The sequence below is a fragment of the Nesoenas mayeri genome (genome assembly GCF_963082525.1).
Source record: "Nesoenas mayeri genome assembly, chromosome: 8".
NCBI lineage: Eukaryota > Metazoa > Chordata > Aves > Columbiformes > Columbidae > Nesoenas > Nesoenas mayeri.
Genome location: NC_137554.1, coordinates 7081605 through 7100487, shown reverse-complemented (window position 1 = coordinate 7100487; position 18883 = coordinate 7081605). Strand labels below are relative to the sequence as shown.

At 39.4% G+C, this 18883-nt stretch overlaps 1 protein-coding gene across 1 annotated transcript in view; it reads left to right on the top strand.

Moving 5' to 3' along the window:
* Positions 1-18883, top strand: part of ADGRL4 (adhesion G protein-coupled receptor L4) — a gene marked incomplete at both ends in the record, with an annotated part of 72288 nt that overhangs the window by 17990 nt on the left and 35415 nt on the right. The gene's annotated exons all lie outside the window — the stretch shown is intronic.

The window sequence follows — 18883 nt, the reverse complement described above, 5'->3', positions numbered from 1 at the left end:
ATAGGAGGAGAGGAAATGGCCTTGAGTTGCACCAGGGAAGGTTCAGATTGGATATTAGGAAAAATTTATTTATGGAAATGGTTGCTGGGCATTGGAACAGGCTGACCGAGGAAGTGGTTGAGTCTTGAAATATTTAAAAGATGTAAAGATGAGGTTCTTAGGGACATGGTTTAGTGCCAGAGTTAGGTTGTGGCTGGACTCATTGATCTTGAGGGTATTTTCCCAACCTAGATGATTCTATGATTCAAAATGGAACTACACGGACAGACCTTATACTGGCTTTACCAAGAGCTATTCTTGTGTAAGAATGGCAGGATCACACTGAGGATCAAATCCTCTTTGTGGAGGGATTACATTTCCTGCCAAATATGTGACATGGTTCAGTTTCAAGCACATACAGAATAAATCTGTGACAAGACAGACATTTAACAGTGGTTTAGTAACCAGGACTGTCATGGGAGACAGCTCTCAGCATCTGACGTAGCAAGACCTTCTGGTCAATGTCAGCATGACCTTGGGATCCACCTCTAAAATAATTTCTATGGATAGTGTCTAATGAAGTTTTAATACCAGTTTATATCTACTGCGCAAGTGTGGTTTTGTACAGCTAAATTATATTGGGAGATAACCCCTGAGAAGCCACTGCTAAAGAAACTAGTTTTCCTTTCTGCCAGCTCTTGTCACCACTCCGCAAATCCTCACTGTCTTCTTTGTGTCACTTACCCACGCTTATCCTTGGACTTTAAAACACATTCATCAAAGAGATAACAGGTTTCATTTTGTATATCGCTAAGGATTACCTTGTGAAAACAATGCTACTGAAACTATGTGATGGCTGACTTGTAAGGAATGTGTGGACATTGTGTACATATTACAAAAAATTCTGTTCGGGTCCTGGAAAAACAAAACAAAACAAAAAACAAACAGCCTAAACTCACTCAAGAGATTCCTGTTTCTTGCAGTGCTGAATGCCTGCTTTGGCAGCTCTTGAAAGCCAGGCGTCCTGTGCTGGGGACAATCAGAGGCACATACTGTCACTTCCACCCTGGAAACTAACTGCCAGTGCAGTACATACCCTGCTCAAACTACTCACTTAGGAAAGTATGGGTAATAATGTAATGAGATCTTTCCTTATACAACTATGCAAAAACAAAAGAAAAAAAAAAATCATTAAAACAGATATGACAGCTTTAAAGATTTTGCACCACCTTCTTCCTCTGGAATTAAAGAATGTTTGAAGCTGACAGACTTGAGTATGTCATAATGGCGACATGATCCCAGGATCCAACCCATACTTTAAGATTGCACCGATTAGAATAATGCTCTCATGAATAAAATAATGCAGGCTAAAGTGTTGTTTATGATTTCTTTTCTCAGCAGATTAGCTATGTACATCTTGTAACACAGGCTGGCTCTGTGGAATATCAAGCATGGCAAGAGACCTGTTATAAAATGAATTACATTATCCAGCCAAAGCAATATCAGAAATGTCCCAGAGTCTACACTATCTCAATGTTGATTTAAAATCATATATTCATATTACCTTTTTATGTCTAGTAAAGCAATGAGATGGAGCCTTTCTTTTGCCGAAGTTGTATTATCCCATTTCTCTGAGTTAGGTAAACTGTAATGTGTCTGCTTTCACAGATGGGTAAACTTAGCATAAAGAGAGGGAAGCCATTGTTTTCAGTCAAGAATGCCTAAATGGAAACACTTTCATCTATATTGGCCATCTACAGTGGCAGTGGCTCTGAAAATGAGCCTCTTTCCATTCCTTTATATGACAGATTATTTTACTTTAAACAATTCTTGGAAAAAATACATTAGGCATCCCTAGGGCAGGAACCTGAAATCAAGACTCCCGCATGAAGAGGCTACCTGCCCAGCTGGAGAGATGTGCTCGTGGGCTCGGGCTAATTGAACGGCTTTTGCCAATGGGAGTAGCTTCAGTAGGAGAGATGGGGTGTGTTTCTGCTCAAGGACTGAGCCGGGTGATAAGGGTGCTTTTCAGGACCAGAGGAGGGCAGGTTTGTTTAGGACTGTCTTTAAACTTCTGCATGCCACACTGCTGATGAGGAGGACATTGCCTCTATCTCCTTCTCTTTCTCCTTTTTCTCTCCTTGTGTTTGAATAAAAGTGGTTGCAGCTATGTTGAGCATAGCACAAGTCCCCATAGATGAATTAGGAATATATGTTTATAGGACTCCATCCCTTGGCAAAGTGTTCCTAGGGAAATTGAAGCATTGCTAAAAAAAAAACAGAGACTGGGCCACTTCTTGCTGTCAGGGTCAAGGCAGTTCCGAGCATACCAAGGAGCACAATCCAGGCATTTGTGGAAGTCCTGCTTTTGGTGCCGAAATCCTCCTGTCAAGTTGTGACTAAAGAAGTAAGTAGCCACAGAGCAAGGAATTATAATACACCAGTCAGTAGCCAGACTTTTCCAGCTGGCATGTTGATAGATGTTGTATAAATTATAGGCATATAAATTACAACTTGTAGCATAGGATATTGGACCTGCTGGGGGTTTTAGCCAGCATGTATGGCATAGCCAACATACTGTTTCTATCATTTTAATAACCTTTATAGAGCAGGTGGCTGGTGCAGTTAATGCTGCTATCATTTTTCTTTCTTTGTGTGATTTTCTGTGATGACAGTTCTGTTGTTTCATTTTGAGTATTTAAGGCTATTAGGAAGCACTTTTAGGCAATCATCTAGTATAGGTAATTTCAAGCATGCTTAAAGCATACAGGGAGTCACCCCTTTTCATGCTGCATATTTCTAAATAAGTATATGACATTTTCTGTGTTAATGTGTGGAAAACCCATGGACAAGATCACCAGCTGTGACAAACTGCCTAGCTTAATTTAGTTAGATGGAGTTATACCCCTATGTTCCAGATGGGGATCAAGCCCAACATCTTACAATTGCAAAGATTTCAAAGATGTGAAGCATTTCTAAGATCATTGAAATAGATATTTTGCATTTCAAAGATAAAATACAGAAACCAATATGTCATCAAACCATTTAATTTTCTTCCAAGTTTGAGAGTAAATTGACAAGAGATCAGCAATTGGCAGGAGAACAAATGAAGCATATTGAAAGAGCCAATTTGCTAGTATCGAGGGAGGCAGATGTGTCAGTTTTAAATCTGCTCAAGCAAAGTCCTTGTTGCTGGTTTTGTTTTTTTTTCCCCTCCTCCTTTTGAAAAATATTTCATTATCTAAAGGTTTAGTTATTAGATAATTGAATAATCCTTTATAAGTGACCACGGAGCACTCTGTTCATTGAAGAGCCTCTTTCATCGCCATGCTGTGATTCTGGCATTTGTGGACGTTTCTGATTTCTTTTTCCCAGAACTCGTCACACCTGACACACACCAGATTTCAATTGCAGCTGAGTAGTTTCCTGGGCCCCAATACTCCAGATGCCAATTTACTACCTCTTTCTTGAACTAGCTATTAAAAGGGAAGGAAGTGGAAACAGCACTGAGATTTCCACTGACAGTCTGCTTCAGCATATAGGCAGACATCATGGCAATGTGTAGCAGAAGGAAAAAAAAGCAAGCAAGGGTAAGCGCTTCTCTGTTTTTAAATGCAGACAGCAAGGTAGGACTCCTTACATAGTTACTTTCTCTGAGAAGCAGGTAGGTAGGCATGAGCTAAGTCTGTCAGTAGATGTTAGTCAGAGCCCTAAGTCTGAAGTGTGGCAGTAGCTTTTGTTTGAAGGAACAGGTACAGATAATGTAATTCTCTACCCTTGACTTTCCCAGTAACTATTTGCTAGTCTCCATTCTCATTGTTAGTTTATCATCTGTCAGATTCCTGTGAGGAGAATTTCAAAAATTCATCAAAAAATGAGATTGCATAATTATATAATACTTAAAATTTTATTAATTTACAAGAGGTCTAATATGTATTATACCCAGGGCATGTACGCAAAATTGGAAAACAAAAGGATTTCATGAGAGAAGTGGTAGGACTGATGCGTTTGCAGAACTTTGTTGCCAAGTTATGTATTTGTGAATCTGATCTTGTGTATGTGTGTACCCTGCAAACCAGGAAAATAGAAACATGAAAATATGTCATTTTCTTTTATTTAAAATAGATGTTTTCTGTCGCTAGGAATTTGATACTTGGGTTTTGTTCTCTCTTGTACAACCTCAGAGTATTAAAGTTGTTAATGTGACTACAGGAGTTCAAGCTTTAAATAAAAAAAATACCAGATATTGTTAAAAGTATTAATTTTGCATACTGACAGTATTTCTAAAGCACTGAGCACTGTAGCCTTGAGGTGCCCATTGATGCTTAAAAATAACAACCGATTCTACTTAGGATAGACTATTACAACCCTCTTTTTTGGCCACAATTTTTATCTTAAATTTGTGCTAGGCAATTTTTTCCACAGGATAAGAAAACTTGATTTAGGGAAGGGCTTGGTCTGTTTCAGAGAGATGCATCATTCAATTAGGCTGGAGCACCTCTCCTCTGTGTCTCCAGACCATCTCCAGTGCTCAGAAATGGGAACAAGAGCACAGAGCTTAGAAACTAGTATGTGCACTGTGTAATTTCTCTACAATATCAAAAGGACATTCAACGTTAAATCTCCAAATCGCTTGAATCCCATGGCAGAATTTACTTTTTAGCTCTGCTTGTTAGTGGGTAAACAAGGTATATTTCTAACTATGCAACTTATTCTTGCACTATCCTTCACTCAAAGTAAAAATATTCTGGAGAGCAGTGCTTGAAGGGAAGCTTCAGTTTGTTTCATTTCTTAGGATTAATTATTTGGTTTATGCTTACCCTAACAAGATCAAGGTGCCAAACAAGTTCATATTTCTCCTGAAGCACATGTGACCTTTAGGAGTTGGGGTCTGTTTTGCTTAAATCAAAACAGACAAGGTAAAAGAGAGAATTTGGTAGATAGGGATCTGAGACAAAGGCAGGTTAAGTGATTCCCCGGACATCCACCCACAGTCTATATCAAAGTCAATAAACAAAAATGAAACCTGTAAGTCTCCCAAGGTCACTTCTCCAAGGGTGCATCCAGCTCATAATCTCCAGTGTGGAGGTGGCCTAAGGAGCATGGGTGGAGCTCAAAAACTAGGAAAGGAAACTACTTTGTAAAGGAAGGAGTAGTATCTACCTTCCAGGAGAAGAAGGAGCAACACAGAGCTGGAAAATTGTGGTAGAACTTATCTTTTGTGTCTGCGAAGGGAGGAGAGGGCGTCATTGTGTCAGGGTTGTTGGATTTGGCACCAATCAAAATGCCTTTTTATTGAGGCATATTGTATGTCTAGAACTATGAAGGTCAACAGAGATGCCTGTATTTGCCAGAACAGTTTACACTTCCATACTTTGCTCGTTGTTATCAGGGGCAACCTCTTGTTGAATAGCCACAACAGGTGAGCTTTTCTGCTGAGCTGATGAATTCTAATTGTGCTGTTCCTATTATTATGCCAATATCCCTCAACAGAAATAGGTGTGCTAGAGCACTGCTGACATAAAAGATGGGGACAAATTTGTCAAGCAGTCCACTGGAGAGTCCACAGCCCTTCCCCATGGTTAATGTAGATGGGAAGTCTTCAGTAGCAGCTGGCAAGCATTGAATTATTAAATTGTGTCTACAGCACTTGATATAATTATTGCGCAAGTGATAGTACAGTGAGATAAGCCTGGTGTCGACAAGCAGACTTTTCCACCTTTGGAGTTTAGTTAACAGGCTTGCTGTTTTCAAATTCAAGAAAAGTCCACTCCGTCAAGAAGGATTTAAATAGAAAATAAATGGGTTTGCATATTGCTCTGCATGACAGATTTTTTTTGTTAGCCTTCGAAGTCTGCATGATCTAACCAAGCATGTGGAAGTAAAATATATATTTCTGAGTGTAGTAATAGTTGTAGTTATTGTGGAGAAGTGTTAAATATAAGCAGTTACCACAAATGCTATTTTAATCCACTAAATATTCTGTGGACTAATGATACTTTATGTGGAGGCAGGAGAACAGGGATAGCTGAAATAATTTTGGGGTGTCTTCTCCATTGGCTGTCTGTTCAGTAGGAATTCACTCTTCAGTGATCTTTTCTTCGTCAATGAAACAAATTTATACAAGACAGATGACTCCATAATTATGCCTTGAATAGAAATAGCTGTGGCAGAATTTTCTCTTCCCATTTCTTTCTGATGAAGTGCTATTAGTACATCCCTTCCCTCTTTCTGCGAGATGTTTGTAGGCAGTGTTATAGTGGAGGAACATAAGCTGCCACCACAGCCATCCTTTAAACACGCAGTTGAAAACGGCAGCTCTGCTGTGGTGACAGAAAACATCAAAGCAACAAAACACACTATTTTATCTGATGGGGGTAGCAATATCTCAGCTAATAAAATGGCTGTCATCCCTGCCCATTGTATAGATAAGGAAGCTGAGGACTTTTGGGTGCTCTTTGTTGATATGCCAAGTTGCAATTATCCTATGACAGAGCCCTTCTGGACTATGATTGATGAAACAGTTTGAAGGGGGAAGCACTTCAGTAAGTGAATTTCATTGGATTTGATGATGGCATTGCTTGCACAATGGTTGACACAAAACAAAAACATTTTAAGCAGAACTAGGAAAACGTGACCTCATTTAATCTGCCTGGAATATCCATGCCACATTCATTTATTTGTATTATATGTTGGATGTAAACAAGTCTAATTCTGAAGTTCTTGCATTGACCTTTTCTGGCATTGAGATCAAAGTACTGTCTTCAATAAAGATGAGAAGACTTAAAAGACTTCAGTGGCTTGTCAGAGTAGGGCCTGTTTAAACATAAAATAACACAACAGTGCAGCCTTTGGCTAAAACAGGCACCAAATGAAGTTCCAAAGAAATTTGTTGCTCCTCAAGAAACTTGTCGTTATCTTGCAGTTTAATAGCCTAAAACTGGACCTGCTTAGGAAACAATTTTTCCTTCTTTCCTGGGCTTTAACTCACAGGGTGGCTCTGCCAATTGCCTCTAACAGATATAACATGGATGTCACTGGTTAAGAGAAAAGGAATGCCCTTTCCTTGCTTAGATTCCTGAGTAGATTTGCGGACTTATAAAGCCCTCCTCTGAACAACAGTCAGCCCTCTGTGAAATGTCAGCCTTTCCAAAGCATGACAGTACCCTTTTTGCAATAGTGTGTGTTGCATCTCCAACATGCTCTTTTTCCTGGCTCTAGATGTCACCTATTCCAGATCTTTCAGTGGGTCTATGGTGGAGATCATTGAGATTGACTTTACGGAGCCTGATCTGGGGCCAAGGCAGCTGGAGTAAGAATTTCAGCTCTAACCCAGTATTTTCACATTTAGCAGCTTGACCATTTGAAAATAAATGTCTTTTAAACGCTGCTTTTCTCTGTGCATAGTCTGTATTTAGATTTGAGATGGAAACCTACTCCACTTGACTCAATAAACAAAATAAATGTTTAATGCTTGCTATAATAAAAAGTTTGCATCAAATCTGAGCACAGAGAATCTTTCCCAACAAACTATTCTGGGATCTTCAGTATCTTGAATGAGCTGGGACTTCTGGAGCAAAACTAAGGATATCCTATAGAACTGCCTGTGCTGGTACATCCAGAGATGGGTGCAGAGGACAAAAGGCAGTGACTTTTTTAATGAACAAAACATTTGATACATGATGTAATAGTTTTCCTGGATTAAAAATAAACAGTCTTTACTGTTGTGGGGGTTTTTTGGGTGTTTCTTACTTTTTTTTCTGCTAAACCAGTTTCTTGTCCAACACTTCCAAACAAGTTTGCAGGACTTCTCTGCATATCTGATAACTGGCCCAGTTTTCAGGGATACTACTTAACATGCTTTAGAAATGTACCCAATGCTTCTGCAAGTTCAGTCTATTTTATAATAGAGATGTTTATCTTGATTATGTTTGCTTGACCTTAGATTTAGGCACTTATTTTGAGAAGTTTATTTCAATAAAGGAAGGGAAGCCACGTTGTTATTGTTGTTGTTATTTGCACAGGAAACAAGTTTTTAACATTTCTAACTGGGGACTTTGCAGATGAGTAATACTTAGAAAAATACTTGTGGAAGGTTTCTGCCTCTCTGACAGATCCCCAGCATGGCACTTTGTGGAAATCTGTGGTATTTTACATGCCTTTATTCAGTACCTTATGACAATTCTCCTTTTTTGTGTCTTCTGCCTTCTTAGTATGTAAATTATACCATTCACTTTAATCAGTGGCAACAGCGTTTTCTAATTGGGACTTTGTCTCCAAGTGTCTGCTGGGCTGACACAGTGCAGTAACTGGATAAACCAAGTCAAACAGCCGCCAGCAGTGTGGCTGTGCAGCGTGGTGCCATGTCCAAGCTAATGGGGACTGCATTTAAAGGGCTAATTAGCCTGCCCAGAGCGCAGCGCTAACACAGCACCTCTGCCTGCGGTGGGACCAGCCTCTGGGCTCCGCACAGCCCTCCAGCATGGTGTACAGACTCTGGTTGCTGAAAAATACAGAGCGTTTATACAACACATTTATGCCCTCCCACCTTTCAGCACTCCCAAGCATAAAATGTACATAATAATACTTCAGGTGGCAGGTTGTATTAGGGTAGGCCAACTTGAAAGTGTTTTCAGTTCTGACTTGTGCCATGTTTCAACATTATTCCCTGTTATAAGCATGATTTCTGTCCAAACTGTAGATGTGCTTTTAATGGAACTTTTATGGTTTTGCCTACTAAGTGTGTTTAATATCTTTGGAATAATAAAATCCTTAGCCCCTGTATCTAAGAATAAACACCCTCACTAGAAAATGACAAAATTATGTAGATGACAGTGATTACGAATAAACAGAGTATTTCAACCTAGTATGTCGTAAGTGTTGAAGAGCAGAGTTGTTGTAGTCAGCAAGGGAAAAGCCACTTTAAATGAAGATGCTATATACTCCCCCCATATTCAAAATTCATTAAGGCACCTGACTGATTTAACTTATTCTGACATTTGACATGGAGCTAAAGTTTTCCAGATTATATGTCTTAGCTCTTTCTGGATCTTTCTTTCTATGAACACCATTTGGCATGAGGAGATCGCAGGCTCCATCACTTCAAAGCTGTAGGGTTCAGGAGGGTGAGATGAAAGAGGAAAACTGGCCCTTATAGCAGTCTGTTTTTTGGAAGAGGTTACTCCAGAAAAGAAGGCTACATGCTTCTCAAATAAGTAAATTCTGCTAAGATGATATTTGGCTATTATATCGCAAAATTACTGTGATCACCCAAAAATCTGCGATCCTTCAACTGAGCCTGAACAGTACCATAGACCTAACTTCTCTCAAGTTTTATAACCTCTAATTCCACTGGCATAATTATATTTAGCTTTAATTCACATCAGAAGAAAATGGGAGGACACCAAATGCTATATGTTTTTATAGTGACTTTTGTTATCAGAAATGAACAGCTGGAGTCAGTCTCTGAGAATATGCGGTAGTTAAGACATTTTCACCACAGAGTTAAATACTTACAGCATTGACAGTGGCTGGAAATACTTCAGTGGTTATTGTTCAAGTCATTAGTCTAGCTGAAGTAATGCTGGCATGTTTTCCCTCTGGGTAGAATTCCTCAGTCTAATTGTCTCCTCCTTGCCAGACCATATTTGATATCTTCAGGTTTAGAGACTGGATGTTTTCCAGTAATTAATGGCTTTTCTCAGTTATAGATTGAAATTATTTCCTTTTGTTGAATTACTCTGTTATCCAGTAGTGAAGCTATTGAATTCCAGAGCATTTAAATAGGAAAACCTACAAATAGAGCTAATACAAAATACACACTGTCACCAAAGCCACATGAAAGCTATGAGGGCCACTCTACAAGGTGCTTAGTTCTCATGTAATTTTTGACAAGAATGAAACAGTATCAACTTTAAAATTAAAAAAAAAAAAAACAAAAAAAAAAACCAACAAAAAATCAATCTATTATTTGCTGTTGGTGTTATCTTCTTCTAACAACCTAACCTTAGCATTAACTTAGAGCAACGTAGGTCCATGCATGTCATAGACTAGCATTAGGTCACCTCATCTAACCTTCTGAATAGGACTAGCAATCAAATTTCATCAAGCTACTCTTGTCTTGAGTACTGTAACTTGGGTTTGATAAAAGTACATTGTGAACTCAATGTCTCTGCCCAGACTAGACTCCTTAAAGTATTTTGTCCACTCAGAGCATAATTAGCCTGTGGTTTCAGAAATCAATGAATACTGTTCCACAATGGAAAAAAATAGTTTCTCCTGTAGTCACTGTTTTATGGCCTTCCATGTTATTTGAGCTATTACTTCTCTCACAGCAATTTTACCACATCTTTATTGTATTCTGCTTTTCAAATCCAAAATGGAACATAATACAGATCTAAAACCTAAAAGCAAGAAATGTTTTTAATACTGTTTCGGATATGTTACAGCGAATTATTTTTCAAAGGACAAAATTTATTGAAGATAATGTAGTACAATGATACCTGCACTTTGTAATGTACCACCTATTTTTAAGCAACAGATTCAAAAACATAAAGAGGGATTTCTAGTTAAACACTGATGAGCCAGATTGTCCTTTCTACATATGGATCTGTCCTTATTGTCCAAGTAAAGACTTCCTACTAAAGCTCTTAAATCATGTTAATATCATGATTTAGCAAAAAAACCCACATTTTTAGTAGAGTTCAGTTTTTCTTTTCCCTTCCAAAAGTGCTGCTAAAGTGATAAACTCTGTCAGTTTCCATTCATCTCCCTAGGGTCAAAAAGGTAGCCTGGAAATGTGAGATGTAAGAATTCATGTTCATCCTGACTTCCAGCCTTGTGTTTCACTTGCTGTTAGATGGGGCATTGTTGAAGAAGCCAGAGAGATCCAGACCTCTGAGTGATGGCCCATGTGTAGCAGACATCCATCTAGTAGTTGTTGGAGATTAGATATGGATTAAGTAATCCTGATGTGGTTATACTGCCTTTCTTTAGATGCATTTAACGTTTGTTGGATGCAGTTCAGGTGGATCCCAAGATTTGGTACACGGTAGAGTGCAATCTCTTTGCAGCTGCTATGAGAGGGCAGTTTATAGTTTCTGCTGTCATATGAAAGAGAAAGTTTGGATTTAGACAAATACCAGAATGTGCCATACTGAATTTATGTTATTTGGTCCAGAGAATTCTGCAAACAGAGTTTTCAGAAATGAGTGTTGGAAGTAAAAACAACCAGCTGCATTAGGAATTGAACAACAACTTTGAGTCATGTTTTCCTGAATGCTGTTATATGGTGGCTTTGGGAGTGTTGGGTAGAATGTGCGAGCACAACAGAAATAAATCATGGCATTTATGTGTATAAACTGAAGAAAGGGTTAAACAATGTAATCAACATTTCAGCCTCATGTTTCAATGTATCTACTTTAATGGTGCCAGTTCTATGTCAGCATTATGGTAAGTGGAAAATGCAGTGGGAAGTCTGCAAGAAATTACAGGTTTTGTGGTGTTTGCTTTATTGGGGGTGGGGAGGTGGTGTTGGTTTTTTGTGGGTTTTTTTGTTGTTTTGTCATTGTTTGGTTTTGTTTCTTGCTGTTTTGTTTTTTACATAAAGTACAGCTCTATCAGCAGTGCTGAAACAGAACTTCCACTTGGGCTGCCCATTCAGTTCTGCCGGGGTCATAGTTACCCACTGGTAAATCCCTTTCAGCAAGGGACCGCTGTGTTGCTTACTTTCCTTTAAGCAAAAATATTCTCTGATTGTCTATATGCCATTTTACTTTTCAGTTAAAAGATGAGTTCTAGTGAAAATAAGCAAGCTAACAGGAAAAGTGAAAGCTGGATTGGGAATGATGTAATTTAGTAACAGGGAAGTTTCTAAAAGCCTTCTGCTGGTAGCACTGGGAAAAACGTTGACACCTATACACTGCTGGCAGTTCGAAAGCATATTCCCATTCAGCTGCACTTCACCTTGTTTTAGTTCTGTGTTTTGCAAGGAAGAAAACCAAGAAACTGACGATGTGTCTCAATTACATTCTGTCTAATCCTCAAGTAATAACCTTGACATAAGGTGCCTGCCAGGATGTTGAGATTAGGTCTTGGTAATCAGATCTGTGTGGGGTGAGGAAAGGAAGAGTAATGTGGTCTTCATTCCTGACTTCTACTCTTGGCAGATTTTGCCCCTTTGCTTCTATAAAAGCAAAGATGCAGGTTAGTGGGAGCCGTTCTTTGGACTTCAGTGAGTTTCAGGTCGGGCTCTGTTATGAAAACAGATTTTTCATACACTTAAACTAAACATGAGAATGTTGTTCTGCTCATGCAGAAGTAAATGCAAAAACAAACCTGCTGTTTCAGAGCCTGCCACAAGAAGGAGTGATGGGAAAGCCTTCTTCAGAATTAGAGATGTTGTTTCCACATGGCATTCAAGTCCCCAGGACTTAGTCCTGTGTGACTAAGTCCATATCCTGACAGAGAACACCATTATTTCTTATCAGAGCCTTTGCTGCGTGCTCGTAGCAAATTCGATCACGCTCATCAGATAATGCTTAATGTTCCTCTGCCTCATTCAAGCTGTGTTTTGTCTCACCCCCTTTTTCACATCTTGCTTACTCATACCGTGATGACACCACAGTGGTTTTCATATATAAGCTGTAAAGTGCTGATGCATTTCCTGGCTGCACTTTCTAAATAAATGTCTTTCAGTTCTGTTTTGAAATTTGGGAAACTGTTGCCTGAAATCTTTCTTTCCCCTTAATCAAACTGTTTGCTGAGTTGTTTTCCTTCTGTCTTATCTCTTGCTTGGGACCAAACTGTTTAGATTTGAGTGGTGATGTCTCACTCGTTCACATCCCCTCAGATGGGAGCCTGGGGTTGTTTGAGTTCACGGTGTGGCTAGCCAGGAGCTGTGTGTGACTTGTACTGAAAATGGGCTAATTGTTTTACCCTCTCCTATTCAGTGTCTGTAATCTAGTTTTCCAGATAATTCCTTCAGTTGTCACTCCTTACCTCAAAAAGTCAATCTGAGAACTCCAGGAGACCATCTTCATCCTGGATTTTTTCCATTTTCCTGTCTCTGACATTACTGTGCTACAGTCTCTCTCCTTTTTTAGCTTTGTGTTTTAACAGCTCATCAGGCCAGGTGCTCAGCTGGTGAATTAATGCCACGTTCCTGGGAAGAAGGCAGAGGGGGAGCCTGCAGTGCTCCAGGTGCAAGGAGGTCACGGTCTGCTTCCCTGCAGAGTGAGTGGCAGCTCCTGGTCCCTTGTGCCTGCGCTGCAATGTGGGTTGTGCTCTTCAACCGCACCCGTGACAGGTGCCCTGAGACCCTGCTCACCACATCAGCGGGGGATGCTTGACCAGCTCTGAGCTTTGCCTGTAATAGAAAGGGTGAATCTTCACAGCAGTTACAGGTCTTTCCTTTATGATCTGATCAGGGAAGGGGTATCAGACAGATAATAAATTTGGGAGTTGGACACCCAAACTGAAGCTCCCCACTTGTAGCTGTACAGCTCTGAATCTTTCTTGCTGAGTATCCACAGGTCAGTGCAGCTCTAAGATCTCCTCTGGGGCATGCTGCTACAGTTTGTGGTGAACCCAGAGGTAATGCTGGGGAAAAGATGAGACAGGGCCACTCAACAGCTTTTTATTCCCCCCACTCTTCCTCTGTTTCAGTAATCTGAGTGCCCTGTTCTCCTTTATATTTTCAAATTCCTACAGATACTTGTCTGGGTAAATGGTTTGTTTCCAGCCAAGGACTAGCCTTTTAAAGATTCCATCCCCTCCCCATCTCCCCCCTTATTCTTCACATATGAGTGATCAGAAATTATAGATTTTCTTTCTTTGATACTTCGCAAGTGTTGAAAAGGCAAGTTGTTCTGTGTGGCTGAACAAATAACAGTTTCATCACTGGCACTTACCCAATGATAAATGCTTTTCATCTTTAATTTGTAATGTCTGAAAATACCAGCACAAGATGAGGAAAGCAGTTTAGATAATATATTAACCTCTCTGAATCTTATCCATTCTCTGAAACTCAACCTAAGTGTGTTTTGAATATGTAGGAACATGTTCTTTTAGATTATTCTGCCCCCTTCCTTAAACTGAGACTAAGGGAATTTTGTTGTGAGACACTTCAGTGCAGCTAGACATGAAAGAACTGCTGATCCGAAATCAGCTCTGTGTATACATATAGCCTGTGAAGGATGTGAGAGAAAATATTTGTTTGCTGAACAAGGGCTTTTTGGAGTCCAGCTATTTGCAAAGCCATAAAGTTCAAACCATTTAAAAGCTCCTGGCAAGCTATAAGAACATCCTGAGAAGGCGTTGTGAAAAGCTTATGCAAGGAGGGAGCGAGTTACAAAATTTTAGCTAGACAGAGCTTGCAGTGGCAAGATTTCCTGTGCTGCAACTGCATGGTCCCCTGCCCTGGTGTAGGACAAAGATGAATCGGGCCCATTATGAAAGCAATTCATATTTAAATGAGATTTCCAGCCCAGTTCTGCAGTCTCAAGAGGTTTTTCTAAGCATCTGCTCTTTCATGCTGATTTAGACCAAACTTGAACGCTGAATCTTTGGAGAATCATAAACAAATTGTGTTAAATTACCATTAATGGAAACACATCACAAGGAAGGAAAGGCAAGGTTGTTAATGGTATCGCTGTTCTTAACTCAGGCTGTGATGGCTGTAGACACACAGTCCTGCAGCACAGAAGTAATGTATGTAAGATCACCCACTGTTCTGAGACCTCCAGACAAGCTAAACACAGCGGGGTGAGTAGCACTGGAATTTGTTTTACAGGAAGCCTTTCATTTCCTTGCTTTTGAGGGGTTAAGTGAGGCACTTGAAGTACTGTTCTCCCATGAGGGTTACACTAGGGAAGGGTAGTTTTAGTTTTCCCCCGGGGGCTGCATAGCAGTTTTGGCAGCAGAGGCTGCTGTCGAAAGAGAGCAGCCGGATGCAGTGAATCAATGTATTCCCCAGCCGCTCCAGCCACCTTCCCTTCCTACCCAGTGCTGTCCACTTTTCAGCCTACTGTGTCTGATACTGGTCCCCAGCCCTGTGCTGCCACTGCTGTTCTGATTAGCTGGGTATGCCTCAAAGGCCTCAAACCTTGGTTTCAAAAGGCTTGGACTGGGGCAAAATTAATTGTTGATGGTTTGATTGCTGCTTTTTTTTTTTAATATATGTCACCTGTGCAATGCATCATATAGAATGTGAATATATTGCAGTATAATATAGCAATGGCCTCAGTATGAGCCTCTTGTGGTCCTTAGGAACACTAGGCTTTCATTAAACCTGTGAAAATCACACCATCGTGCCTATCCTTGTTCAGGCTGGCTTTGGGAAAATTCAAGTTGTCAAGCCCTGGTCCTTCCCTGGAATGCCAAGGTGTCAAAAGAATTCCCCTGGAACAGCCAGCTTTCTGCTGCCCTGGGAAGCCTGTTGTCTTTCTGGCCAGCCTGGCTGGGCATCCAGGTCAGACCCCACAAAGCGCCCTGGCCACAGCACAGATTGCTCTCTGTGGGGAGCAAGACTGGGACCACCGCCAAAGAAGCAGAGGAGCAAGTGCCTTGAGTGCTTTACCTGTAGCGAGGCCTCAGCAGACAGCCTCGAGAGATGTAGGTCTAACTGTTGGATTTTTATACATGACTTGGGGAATTCCACCTTTTCTGCAGGTGACCAAGAGCATGAAAGTCCAGGGCTGAGCTCACGGGCTGTGCAGCTCCAGGGCAGGTTTTCCCTGTGGTGGGCTCACAGGTTGGCAAGCTCCTTCAACCATGGACCTTCTCATCACAAGAGTCCTCCAGCTGGCTACCACTAGTGACCAAGCTCCAGGTTCAATATGGCTAGCTTTCCAGTCTTTCCACTTACCAATTAATAAAGGTCCTCAACCTTACTGATATCAATTTAATACAGTACCGGAGATCCCAGAATATATTCTATAATACAAAGTTTCATTTCTACAGTAATCTCATTTTGCATGTGTTGGAAAAGACTGAACAGGCACCAATCACACTGTTTAATCCAGTCATCATAACATCAGAAAGTCTATCATGGAGATGTGTTCAGTGCAATGGAAAGCCTTCAAAGCTGTTTTGATGAATATGCCACCATAAGATTTTCCATTATGACATTTTTTATTTAAAAGACATAAACAGTATTACAAAAATTTTATATCTAAAATTGATAATTAAAAGCATTTTCTTATGGTTATCTCAATAATAATGGTCTCATTTTGTAGCTGTAGCTGCCCCAGCATTTTCTTATTGTAGATTATAATTTTTAAACCATCCAATGTTAAAATAGGATATAAGACAGGGTAAAACTTTCCTCTATCATTTTTCCTAAAATCTTATCAGATTCCTCTAGCTTTCAACTGCATCATGGACCTAAAATCCACAAATCAGTCTTCCTTTTTGTATTTCATGCTTCAAAATTTCCGAAAGAACTGAATGTTCTTTATACCAAAAAAAAAATGTAATATAGTGGTAGACAAAATTCCTGCATATTTCACTTAACAATGAAAACAAACCTTTAAAGGAATGTGCATTCCTGCAATACTGCCTATGGTGTTCAATGACTGTCTGTGCCAGCAATGAATGCACGTGATGTAATTAAATTAGGTAGCAACAATGCAGGTGGATTGTACGCTTGCTCCCTTAAAAATATCTTCTCAGTATAGACAGAAGATTTTCTTAAACAAACAAACAAAACCCACCCCAGAACTTTTTTCCATCTAGAAATCCTATATTTTTTCTTGATGTCCTTTAAATCACAAATCCAACAATATTATACATCATCTAAGATTTGGAAAATTACTTTAAGCCCCTGGGCTTCACGTTGAACTGCTGTCTGAAGAAAAAATTCAAATTATTTTTACAGAGAACTAGAAGATTATTTTTGCCATCATTGTTGATCTTGTAAAACATTTTGTGTGAAATTGGACAGCTTATTTAAACACATCTAGTCAAACTGTATATGAAACTCCTTTTTTCTTGAAAACTTCTTCCACACTTGCCTTTCTCATTAACCCAGTAGTTTTCCATAGCGAGTACCACCTTGGGCCTACTTACATCACTGATTTTTATGCCATTAATTTCAATGGAAGCAGGATGTGGTCCAGCAAATTATCCCTCAGCATGATTTGCTCAGTATTGCATTAGACCATAGGAATATTGAAATCTTCTTATGAATTTAAGTCTTTAAAATAGCCATTCTTGTGTTTGCAATGTAAATTTCTTCTATTCTTCTTTGATGATTTCTCAAATTATTGAAAAGGTTCTCTCAATTGGCAAGCCTTCTAAGGCAATATAGTCATCATTAAACCCCTTACAGTCATCCTAAATATTGAGGAAAAACAACAGTAATCCAATAGAGTTAATTAGGCCTAATTGTAAAGAATTTATTCATGACCACTGCATGAGTCATTTTAATGTTGTTTATGAACTCTTTGAACTACCGGAAGAAAGGTATTAGTGTTGGATTTTGAGGACTATAGTTGAGCTGCTAGAAAATAAATAGAAAAGGAAAATTCTTGTACGTAGCCTATATCTTTTTTCTTGTCAGCTCTGTTATTCCTCTACTTTGAATGAAGTCCTGCAGTGATCAGTGTCCTTTTACTTGTCATCTTCCATGAATACCATCCTGTGAGCTCTCCAAGGTCAACACATTGTTTTCTAGTATCTATAATATTTTCCCAAGACTAAGTTTATGGTAGTCCACTTGTTTTTGTCATGAAATGCCAGGATCTGGAAGCAAACTGGGATTGCCAAAGACCCAGACACACAAACACACACAAATGACACTTGAACGACTGAACCTTGTTACCATGATTTGTAAAGTGTTCTGGGGCCTGGTCTCTGCAATGCCAGTGCCAAACTGGGTTTTTCATATTCTCATGCTCAGCTTTTGAACTTGGATTAACACCACGTTTTTTTCCTCCTTATCATAATTTACTTACACTGGCTTGGTTTTACGTTGGCATTCTTTAAGTAATATCCAAATCATACACCTTCTCTGCAGTATTCTCATGAATACCAGAGCTGTAGAATAAAAAATGTTGACGTGTGTTGCCAAAGTGCTTTTATACTTGGATTCCTCATTAAATTACATTCAATTTTAGTTATAATGAGCATAATCCATTTGATACTGTTGACCCAAATTCCCCTGAGGAAAGCTGCAGTTCTGAGTTGGTATTTGCATCTCTGAGTCAACTGAGTAACATACAAAATCAAGTCAGACTTCAAATCTGGAAAATGTCCTTTTCCAATGTTACTCTAGAAGTTGTGACTAATTTATATTGCAGAAATGTACTCCTGCAATCCTTTACAGCTGTTGGTGTAGTCTAATCTTGCCACTTCCCTAGCTTACATGACACTTTACTTATCTGTAACCTGTCTTTGTAAACACCTTATGAGAACACTGACCATCACGAAGCAGTAGCACTTTTCTGAAACTCATCCCTGGGTGTCTTTTCTGAAATCATATTTCTTTTGTCTGTCACCCTCCTTAATCATTCCTCTTCTGCAATAAATTGTTATTTCTCTCCCTGTTAGAATTCTTTGCTGTCATTCATCATGTTATGAGTACCTTTTTCTTGAGAACAGGATAAAAATCCTAATAGTCTTCATGAAGCCTTTAACTCTTTTCCTTTTTTACGATGTAGAAACTAGAGAACTCTACTCAGTGTTGTCTTCTTTAGGACAGTTTCACTGATTTGTCTGTTTCAGAGTTTTGGGGTGCTTTGGGAGAAATGGTCCATTTGGAAAGACGGAGTTGTCAGTATTGTGAGTGTTACTCTCAGTTTCGTAAATAGAGAGTCTACGATAAGGAAGCTTTTGAAATTTTTCATCTGAAAATTTAATAGACAAAAGGGACCTTCAAAGATTCTGGAGGCGAAATAGTTTTACC